The following is an 11,509-nucleotide window of genomic DNA, read 5'->3' as shown; positions in this document are numbered from 1 at the left end:
CAACAGCAGAATGAGGACAACATCAGAATGAGGAAGTTAGTCTCTTATGAGGACAACAGCAGAATGAGGACAAGAGCAGAATGAGGACAACAGCAGAATGAGGACAAGAGCAGAATGAGGAAGTTAGTCTCTTATGAGGACAACAGCAGAATGAGGAAGGTAGTCTCTTATGAGGACAACAACAGACTGAGGAAGTTAGTCTCTTATGAGGACAACAGCAGAATGAGGACAAGAGCAGAATGAGGAAGTTAGTCTCTTATGAGGACAACAGCAGAATGAGGAAGGTAGTCTCTTATGAGGACAACAGCAGAATGAGGAAGGTAGTCTCTTATGAGGACAACAGCAGAATGAGGACACCAGCAGAATGAGTACAACAGCAGAATGGGGAAGGTAGTCTCTTATGAGGTCAACAGCAGAATGAGGAAGGTAGTCTCTTATGAGGACAACAGCAGAATGAGGACAACAGCAGAATGAGGACAACATCAGAATGAGGAAGTTAGTCTCTTATGAGGACAACAGCAGAATGAGGACAAGAGCAGAATGAGGACAACAGCAGAATGAGGACAAGAGCAGAATGAGGAAGTTAGTCTCTTATGAGGACAACAGCAGAATGAGGAAGGTAGTCTCTTATGAGGACAACAACAGACTGAGGAAGTTAGTCTCTTATGAGGACAACAGCAGAATGAGGACAAGAGCAGAATGAGGAAGTTAGTCTCTTATGAGGACAACAGCAGAATGAGGAAGGTAGTCTCTTATGAGGACAACAGCAAAATGAGGAAGGTAGTCTCTTATGAGGACAACAGCAGAATGAGGACACCAGCAGAATGAGTACAACAGCAGAATGAGGAAGGTAGTCTCTTATGAGGTCAACAGCAGAATGAGGAAGTTAGTCTCTTATGAGGCCAACAGCAGAATGAGGACAAGAGCAGAATGAGGACAACAGCAGAATGATTAAGGTAGTCTCTTATGACAACAACAGCAGAATGAGGAAGTTAGTCTCTTATGAGGACAACAGCAGAATGAGGACAAGAGCAGAATGAGGAAGTTAGTCTCTTATGAGGTCAACAGCAGAATGAGGACAACAGCAGAATGAGGAAGTTAGTCTCATGAGGTCAATAGCAGAATGAGGACAAGAGCAGAATGAGGACAACAGCAGAATGAGGAGGTTGTTCATTTATGAGGACAACAGCAGAATGAGGAAGTTAGTCACTTATGAGGTCAACAGCAGAATGAGGACAACAGCAGAATGAGGACAACAGCAGAATGAGGAAGTTAGTCTCTTGAGGACACCAGCAGAATGAGGACACCAGCAGAATGAGAACAAGAGCAGAATGAGGAAGTTGTTCATTGTTGAGGACAACAGCAGAATGAGGACAAGAGCAAAATGAGTACAACAGCAGAATGAGGACAAGAGCAGAATGAGTACAACAGCAGAATGAGGAAGTTGTTCACATATGAGCACAACAGCAGAATGAGGACAACAGCATAATGAGGAAGTTAGTCTCTTATGAGGACAACAGCATAATGAGGAAGTTAGTCTCTTATGAGGTCAACAGCAGAATGAGGACAACAGCAGAATGAGGACAAGAGCAGAATGAGGACAAGAGCAGAATGAGGAGGTTGTTCATTTATGAGGACAACAGCAGAATGAGGAAAACAGCAGAATGAGGAGGTTGTTCATTTATGAGGACAACAGCAGAATGAGTACAACAGCAGAATGAGGACAACAGCAGAATGAGGACAAGAGCAGAATGAGGAGGTTGTTCATGTATGAGGACAACAGCAGAATGAGGACAAGAGCAGAATGAGGAAGTTAGTCTCTTATGAGGACAACAGCAGAATGAGGACAACAGCAGAATGAGGACAACAGCAGAATGAGGACAACATCAGAATGAGGAAGTTAGTCTCTTATGAGGACAACAGCAGAATGAGGACAAGAGCAGAATGAGGACAACAGCAGAATGAGGACAAGAGCAGAATGAGGAAGTTAGTCTCTTATGAGGACACCAGCAGAATGGCATCAAAGAAATGAGGAAGGTAGTCTCTTATGAGGACAACAGCAGAATGAGGAAGTTAGTCTCTTATGAGGACAACAGCAGAATGAGGACAAGAGCAGAATGAGGACAGTTAGTCTCTTATGAGGACAACAGCAGAATGAGGAAGGTAGTCTCTTATGAGGACAACAGCAGAATGAGGAAGGTAGTCTCTTATGAGGACAACAGCAGAATGAGGACACCAGCAGAATGAGTACAACAGCAGAATGGGGAACCAGGAATAGTCTCTTATGAACAGGTCAACAGCAGAATGAGGAAGGTAGTCTCTTATGAGGACAACAGCAGAATGAGGACAACAGCAGAATGAGGACAACATCAGAATGAGGAAGTTAGTCTCAGAATGAGGACAACAGCAGAATGAGGACAAGAGCAGAATGAGGACAACAGCAGAATGAGGACAAGAGCAGAATGAGGAAGTTAGTCTCTTATGAGGACAACAGCAGAATGAGGAAGGTAGTCAAATGAGGACAACAGCAGAATGAGGAAGTTAGTCTCTTATGAGGACAACAGCAGAATGAGGACAAGAGCAGAATGAGGACAGTTAGTCTCTTATGAGGACAACAGCAGAATGAGGACACCAGTCTCTTATGAGGACAACAGCAAAATGAGGAAGGTAGTCTCTTATGAGGACAACAGCAGAATGAGGACACCAGCAGAATGAGTACAACAAAGAATGAGGAATGGTAGTCAAATGAGGACAACAGCAGAATGAGGAAGTTAGTCTCTTATGAGGCCAACAGCAGAATGAGGACAAGAGCAGAATGAGGACAACAGCAGAATGATTAAGGTAGTCTCTTATGACAACAACAGCAGAATGAGGAAGTTAGTCTCTTATGAGGACAACAGCAGAATGAGGACAAGAGCAGAATGAGGAAGTTAGTCTCTTATGAGGTCAACAGCAGAATGAGGACAACAGCAGAATGAGGAAGTTAGTCTCATGAGGTCAATAGCAGAATGAGGACAAGAGCAGAATGAGGACAACAGCAGAATGAGGAGGTTGTTCATTTATGAGGACAACAGCAGAATGAGGAAGTTAGTCACTTATGAGGTCAACAGCAGAATGAGGACAACAGCAGAATGAGGACAACAGCAGAATGAGGAAGTTAGTCTCTTGAGGACACCAGCAGAATGAGGACACCAGCAGAATGAGAACAAGAGCAGAATGAGGAAGTTGTTCATTGTTGAGGACAACAGCAGAATGAGGACAAGAGCAAAATGAGTACAACAGCAGAATGAGGACAAGAGCAGAATGAGTACAACAGCAGAATGAGGAAGTTGTTCACATATGAGCACAACAGCAGAATGAGGACAACAGCATAATGAGGAAGTTAGTCTCTTATGAGGACAACAGCATAATGAGGAAGTTAGTCTCTTATGAGGTCAACAGCAGAATGAGGACAACAGCAGAATGAGGACAAGAGCAGAATGAGGACAAGAGCAGAATGAGGAGGTTGTTCATTTATGAGGACAACAGCAGAATGAGGAAAACAGCAGAATGAGGAGGTTGTTCATTTATGAGGACAACAGCAGAATGAGTACAACAGCAGAATGAGGACAACAGCAGAATGAGGACAAGAGCAGAATGAGGAGGTTGTTCATGTATGAGGACAACAGCAGAATGAGGACAACAGCAGAATGAGGAAGTTAGTCTCTTATGAGGACAACAGCAGAATGAGGACAAGAGCAGAATGAGGACAACAGCAGAATGACGACAAGAGCAGAATGAGGAAGTTAGTCTCTTATGAGGACAACAGCAGAATGAGGAAGGTAGTCTCTTATGAGGACAACAGCAGAATGAGGAAATTAGTCTCTTATGAGGACAACAGCAGAATGAGGACAAGAGCAGAATGAGGAAGTTAGTCTCTTATGAGGACAACAGCAGAATGAGGACACCAGCAGAATGAGTACAACAGCAGAATGAGGAAGGTAGTCTCTTATGAGGTCAACAGCAGAATGAGGAAGTTAGTCTCTTATGAGGACAACAGCAGAATGAGGACAAGAGCAGAATGAGGACAACAGCAGAATGATTAAGGAATAGTCTCTTATGAGGTCAACAGCAGAATGAGGACACCAGCAGAATAGTCTCTTATGAGGACAACAGCAGAATGAGGACAAGAGCAGAATGAGGAAGTTAGTCTCTTATGAGGTCAACAGCAGAATGAGGACAACAGCAGAATGAGGAAGTTAGTCACTTATGAGGACAACAGCAGAATGAGGACACCAGCAGAATGAGGAAGTTAGTCACTTATGAGGACAACAGCAGAATGAGGACACCAGCAGAATGAGGAAGTTAGTCACTTATGAGGACAACAGCAGAATGAGGACAACAGCAGAATGAGGACAAGAGCAGAATGAGGAAGTTGTTCATTGTTGAGGACAACAGCAGAATGAGGACATGAGCAAAGAATGAGTACAACAGCAGAATGAGGAAGAATGAGGACAAGAGCAGAATGAGTACAACAGCAGAATGAGGAAGTTGTTCACATATGAGGACAACAGCGAGAATGAGGACAACAGCAGAATGAGGACAACAGCAGAATGAGGAAGTTAGTCTCTTATGAGGACAACAGCAGAATGAGGACAACAGCAGAATGAGGACAACAGCAGAATGAGGACAAGAGCAGAATGAGGACAACAGCAGAATGAGGACAACAGCAGAATGAGGAAGTTAGTCTCTTATGAGGTCAACGGCAGAATGAGGACAACAGCAGAATGAGGAAGTTAGTCTCTTATGAGGACAACAGCAGAATGAGGACAACAGCAGAATGAGGACAAGAGCAGAATGAGGAAGCTAGTCTCTTATGAGGCCAACAGCAGATTGAGGACAAGAGCAGAATGAGGACAACAGCAGAATGATTAAGGTAGTCTCTTATGGACAACAGCAGAATGAGGAAGTTAGTCTCTTATGAGGACAACAGCAGAATGAGGACAAGAGCAGAATGAGGAAGTTAGTCTCTTATGAGGTCAACAGCAGAATGAGGACAACAGCAGAATGAGGAAGTTAGTCTCATGAGGTCAACAGCAGAATGAGGACAAGAGCAGAATGAGGACAACAGCAGAATGAGGAGGTTGTTCATTTATGAGGACAACAGCAGAATGAGGAAGTTAGTCACTTATGAGGTCAACAGCAGAATGAGGACAACAGCAGAATGAGGACAACAGCAGAATGAGGAAGTTAGTCTCTTGAGGACACCAGCAGAATGAGGACACCAGCAGAATGAGGACAAGAGCAGAATGAGGAAGTTGTTCATTGTTGAGGACAACAGCAGAATGAGGACAAGAGCAAAATGAGTACAACAGCAGAATGAGGACAAGAGCAGAATGAGTACAACAGCAGAATGAGGAAGTTGTTCACATATGAGCACAACAGCAGAATGAGGACAACAGCATAATGAGGAAGTTAGTCTCTTATGAGGACAACAGCATAATGAGGAAGTTAGTCTCTTATGAGGTCAACAGCAGAATGAGGACAACAGCAGAATGAGGACAAGAGCAGAATGAGGACAAGAGCAGAATGAGGAGGTTGTTCATTTATGAGGACAACAGCAGAATGAGGAAAACAGCAGAATGAGGAGGTTGTTCATTTATGAGGACAACAGCAGAATGAGTACAACAGCAGAATGAGGACAACAGCAGAATGAGGACAAGAGCAGAATGAGGAGGTTGTTCATTTATGCGGACAACAGCAGAATGAGGACAACAGCAGAATGAGGAAGTTAGTCTCTTATGAGGACAACAGCAGAATGAGGACAAGAGCAGAATGAGGACAACAGCAGAATGAGGACAAGAGCAGAATGAGGAAGTTAGTCTCTTATGAGGACAACAGCAGAATGAGGAAGTTAGTCTCTTATGAGGACAACAGCAGAATGAGGACAAGAGCAGAATGAGGAAGTTAGTCTCTTATGAGGACAACAGCAGAATGAGGACACCAGCAGAATGAGTACAACAGCAGAATGAGGAAGGTAGTCTCTTATGAGGTCAACAGCAGAATGAGGAAGTTAGTCTCTTATGAGGCCAACAGCAGAATGAGGACAAGAGCAGAATGAGGACAACAGCAGAATGATTAAGGTAGTCTCTTATGACGTCAACAGCAGAATGAGGAAGTTAGTCTCTTATGAGGACAACAGCAGAATGAGGACAAGAGCAGAATGGGAAGTCATGAGGTCAACAGCAGAATGAGGACAACAGCAGAATGAGGAAGTTAGTCACTTATGAGGACAACAGCAGAATGAGGACACCAGCAGAATGAGGAAGTTAGTCACTTATGAGGACAACAGCAGAATGAGGACACCAGCAGAATGAGGAAGTTAGTCACTTATGAGGACAACAGCAGAATGAGGACAACAGCAGAATGAGGACAAGAGCAGAATGAGGAAGTTGTTCATTGTTGAGGACAACAGCAGAATGAGGACAAGAGCAAAATGAGTACAACAGCAGAATGAGGACAAGAGCAGAATGAGTACAACAGCAGAATGAGGAAGTTGTTCACATATGAGGACAACAGCAGAATGAGGACAACAGCAGAATGAGGAAGTTAGTCTCTTATGAGGACAACAGCAGAATGAGGACAACAGCAGAATGAGGACAACAGCAGAATGAGGACAACAGCAGAATGAGGACAAGAGCAGAATGAGGACAACAGCAGAATGAGGACAACAGCAGAATGAGGAAGTTAGTCTCTTATGAGGTCAACGGCAGAATGAGGACAACAGCAGAATGAGGAAGTTAGTCTCTTATGAGGACAACAGCAGAATGAGGACAACAGCAGAATGAGGACAAGAGCAGAATGAGGAAGTTAGTCTCTTATGAGGATAACAGCAGAATGAGGAAGGTAGTCTCTTATGAGGTCAACAGCAGAATGAGGACAACAGCAGAATGAGAACAAGAGCAGAATGAGGAAGTTGTTCATTGTTGAGGACATCAGCAGAATAAGGACAAGAGCAAAATGAGTACAACAGCAGAATGAGGACAAGAGCAGAATGAGGACAACAGCAGAATGAGGACAAGAGCAGAATGAGGAAGTTAGTCTCTTATGAGGACAACAGCAGAATGAGGAAGTTAGTCTCTTATGAGGACAACAGCAGAATGAGGACAAGAGCAGAATGAGGAAGTTAGTCTCTTATGAGGACAACAGCAGAATGAGGACACCAGCAGAATGAGTACAACAGCAGAATGAGGAAGGTAGTCTCTTATGAGGTCAACAGCAGAATGAGGAAGTTAGTCTCTTATGAGGCCAACAGCAGAATGAGGACAAGAGCAGAATGAGGACAACAGCAGAATGATTAAGGTAGTCTCTTATGACGTCAACAGCAGAATGAGGAAGTTAGTCTCTTATGAGGACAACAGCAGAATGAGGACAAGAGCAGAATGAGGAAGTTAGTCTCTTATGAGGTCAACAGCAGAATGAGGACAACAGCAGAATGAGGAAGTTAGTCACTTATGAGGACAACAGCAGAATGAGGACACCAGCAGAATGAGGAAGTTAGTCACTTATGAGGACAACAGCAGAATGAGGACACCAGCAGAATGAGGAAGTTAGTCACTTATGAGGACAACAGCAGAATGAGGACAACAGCAGAATGAGGACAAGAGCAGAATGAGGAAGTTGTTCATTGTTGAGGACAACAGCAGAATGAGGACAAGAGCAAAATGAGTACAACAGCAGAATGAGGACAAGAGCAGAATGAGTACAACAGCAGAATGAGGAAGTTGTTCACATATGAGGACAACAGCAGAATGAGGACAACAGCAGAATGAGGAAGTTAGTCTCTTATGAGGACAACAGCAGAATGAGGACAACAGCAGAATGAGGACAACAGCAGAATGAGGACAACAGCAGAATGAGGACAAGAGCAGAATGAGGACAACAGCAGAATGAGGACAACAGCAGAATGAGGAAGTTAGTCTCTTATGAGGTCAACGGCAGAATGAGGACAACAGCAGAATGAGGAAGTTAGTCTCTTATGAGGACAACAGCAGAATGAGGACAACAGCAGAATGAGGACAAGAGCAGAATGAGGAAGTTAGTCTCTTATGAGGTCAACAGCAGAATGAGGACAACAGCAGAATGAGAACAAGAGCAGAATGAGGAAGTTGTTCATTGTTGAGGACATCAGCAGAATAAGGACAAGAGCAAAATGAGTACAACAGCAGAATGAGGACAAGAGCAGAATGAGTACAACAGCAGAATGAGGAAGTTGTTCACATATGAGGACAACAGCAGAATGAGGACAACAGCAGAATGAGGAAGTTAGTCTCTTATGAGGACAACAGCAGAATGAGGACAACAGCAGAATGAGGACAACAGCAGAATGAGGACAAGAGCAGAATGAGGACAACAGCGAGAATGAGGACAACAGCAGAATGAGGACAACAGCAGAATGAGGAAGTTAGTCTCTTATGAGGACAACAGCAGAATGAGGACAACAGCAGAATGAGGACAACAGCAGAATGAGGACAAGAGCAGAATGAGGACAACAGCAGAATGAGGACAACAGCAGAATGAGGAAGTTAGTCTCTTATGAGGTCAACGGCAGAATGAGGACAACAGCAGAATGAGGAAGTTAGTCTCTTATGAGGACAACAGCAGAATGAGGACAACAGCAGAATGAGGACAAGAGCAGAATGAGGAAGCTAGTCTCTTATGAGGCCAACAGCAGATTGAGGACAAGAGCAGAATGAGGACAACAGCAGAATGATTAAGGTAGTCTCTTATGACGTCAACAGCAGAATGAGGAAGTTAGTCTCTTATGAGGACAACAGCAGAATGAGGACAAGAGCAGAATGAGGAAGTTAGTCTCTTATGAGGTCAACAGCAGAATGAGGACAACAGCAGAATGAGGAAGTTAGTCTCATGAGGTCAACAGCAGAATGAGGACAAGAGCAGAATGAGGACAACAGCAGAATGAGGAGGTTGTTCATTTATGAGGACAACAGCAGAATGAGGAAGTTAGTCACTTATGAGGTCAACAGCAGAATGAGGACAACAGCAGAATGAGGACAACAGCAGAATGAGGAAGTTAGTCTCTTGAGGACACCAGCAGAATGAGGACACCAGCAGAATGAGGACACCAGCAGAATGAGGAAGTTGTTCATTGTTGAGGACAACAGCAGAATGAGGACAAGAGCAAAATGAGTACAACAGCAGAATGAGGACAAGAGCAGAATGAGTACAACAGCAGAATGAGGAAGTTGTTCACATATGAGCACAACAGCAGAATGAGGACAACAGCATAATGAGGAAGTTAGTCTCTTATGAGGACAACAGCATAATGAGGAAGTTAGTCTCTTATGAGGTCAACAGCAGAATGAGGACAACAGCAGAATGAGGACAAGAGCAGAATGAGGACAAGAGCAGAATGAGGAGGTTGTTCATTTATGAGGACAACAGCAGAATGAGGAAAACAGCAGAATGAGGAGGTTGTTCATTTATGAGGACAACAGCAGAATGAGTACAACAGCAGAATGAGGACAACAGCAGAATGAGGACAAGAGCAGAATGAGGAGGTTGTTCATTTATGCGGACAACAGCAGAATGAGGACAACAGCAGAATGAGGAAGTTAGTCTCTTATGAGGACAACAGCAGAATGAGGACAAGAGCAGAATGAGGACAACAGCAGAATGAGGACAAGAGCAGAATGAGGAAGTTAGTCTCTTATGAGGACAACAGCAGAATGAGGAAGTTAGTCTCTTATGAGGACAACAGCAGAATGAGGACAAGAGCAGAATGAGGAAGTTAGTCTCTTATGAGGACAACAGCAGAATGAGGACACCAGCAGAATGAGTACAACAGCAGAATGAGGAAGGTAGTCTCTTATGAGATCAACAGCAGAATGAGGAAGTTAGTCTCTTATGAGGCCAACAGCAGAATGAGGACAAGAGCAGAATGAGGACAACAGCAGAATGATTAAGGTAGTCTCTTATGACGTCAACAGCAGAATGAGGAAGTTAGTCTCTTATGAGGACAACAGCAGAATGAGGACAAGAGCAGAATGAGGAAGTTAGTCTCTTATGAGGTCAACAGCAGAATGAGGACAACAGCAGAATGAGGAAGTTAGTCACTTATGAGGACAACAGCAGAATGAGGACACCAGCAGAATGAGGAAGTTAGTCACTTATGAGGACAACAGCAGAATGAGGACACCAGCAGAATGAGGAAGTTAGTCACTTATGAGGACAACAGCAGAATGAGGACAACAGCAGAATGAGGACAAGAGCAGAATGAGGAAGTTGTTCATTGTTGAGGACAACAGCAGAATGAGGACAAGAGCAAAATGAGTACAACAGCAGAATGAGGACAAGAGCAGAATGAGTACAACAGCAGAATGAGGAAGTTGTTCACATATGAGGACAACAGCAGAATGAGGACAACAGCAGAATGAGGAAGTTAGTCTCTTATGAGGACAACAGCAGAATGAGGACAACAGCAGAATGAGGACAACAGCAGAATGAGGACAACAGCAGAATGAGGACAAGAGCAGAATGAGGACAACAGCAGAATGAGGACAACAGCAGAATGAGGAAGTTAGTCTCTTATGAGGTCAACGGCAGAATGAGGACAACAGCAGAATGAGGAAGTTAGTCTCTTATGAGGACAACAGCAGAATGAGGACAACAGCAGAATGAGGACAAGAGCAGAATGAGGAAGTTAGTCTCTTATGAGGATAACAGCAGAATGAGGAAGGTAGTCTCTTATGAGGTCAACAGCAGAATGAGGACAACAGCAGAATGAGAACAAGAGCAGAATGAGGAAGTTGTTCATTGTTGAGGACATCAGCAGAATAAGGACAAGAGCAAAATGAGTACAACAGCAGAATGAGGACAAGAGCAGAATGAGGACAACAGCAGAATGAGGACAAGAGCAGAATGAGGAAGTTAGTCTCTTATGAGGACAACAGCAGAATGAGGAAGTTAGTCTCTTATGAGGACAACAGCAGAATGAGGACAAGAGCAGAATGAGGAAGTTAGTCTCTTATGAGGACAACAGCAGAATGAGGACACCAGCAGAATGAGTACAACAGCAGAATGAGGAAGGTAGTCTCTTATGAGGTCAACAGCAGAATGAGGAAGTTAGTCTCTTATGAGGCCAACAGCAGAATGAGGACAAGAGCAGAATGAGGACAACAGCAGAATGATTAAGGTAGTCTCTTATGACGTCAACAGCAGAATGAGGAAGTTAGTCTCTTATGAGGACAACAGCAGAATGAGGACAAGAGCAGAATGAGGAAGTTAGTCTCTTATGAGGTCAACAGCAGAATGAGGACAACAGCAGAATGAGGAAGTTAGTCACTTATGAGGACAACAGCAGAATGAGGACACCAGCAGAATGAGGAAGTTAGTCACTTATGAGGACAACAGCAGAATGAGGACACCAGCAGAATGAGGAAGTTAGTCACTTATGAGGACAACAGCAGAATGAGGACAACAGCAGAATGAGGACAAGAGCAGAATGAGG

Source organism: Oncorhynchus gorbuscha, linkage group LG06 (assembly GCF_021184085.1).
Source record: "Oncorhynchus gorbuscha isolate QuinsamMale2020 ecotype Even-year linkage group LG06, OgorEven_v1.0, whole genome shotgun sequence".
Classification (NCBI taxonomy): Eukaryota; Metazoa; Chordata; class Actinopteri; order Salmoniformes; family Salmonidae; genus Oncorhynchus; species Oncorhynchus gorbuscha.
The sequence above is the reverse complement of the archived record's forward strand: the minus strand, read 5'-3'. Positions refer to the sequence as shown.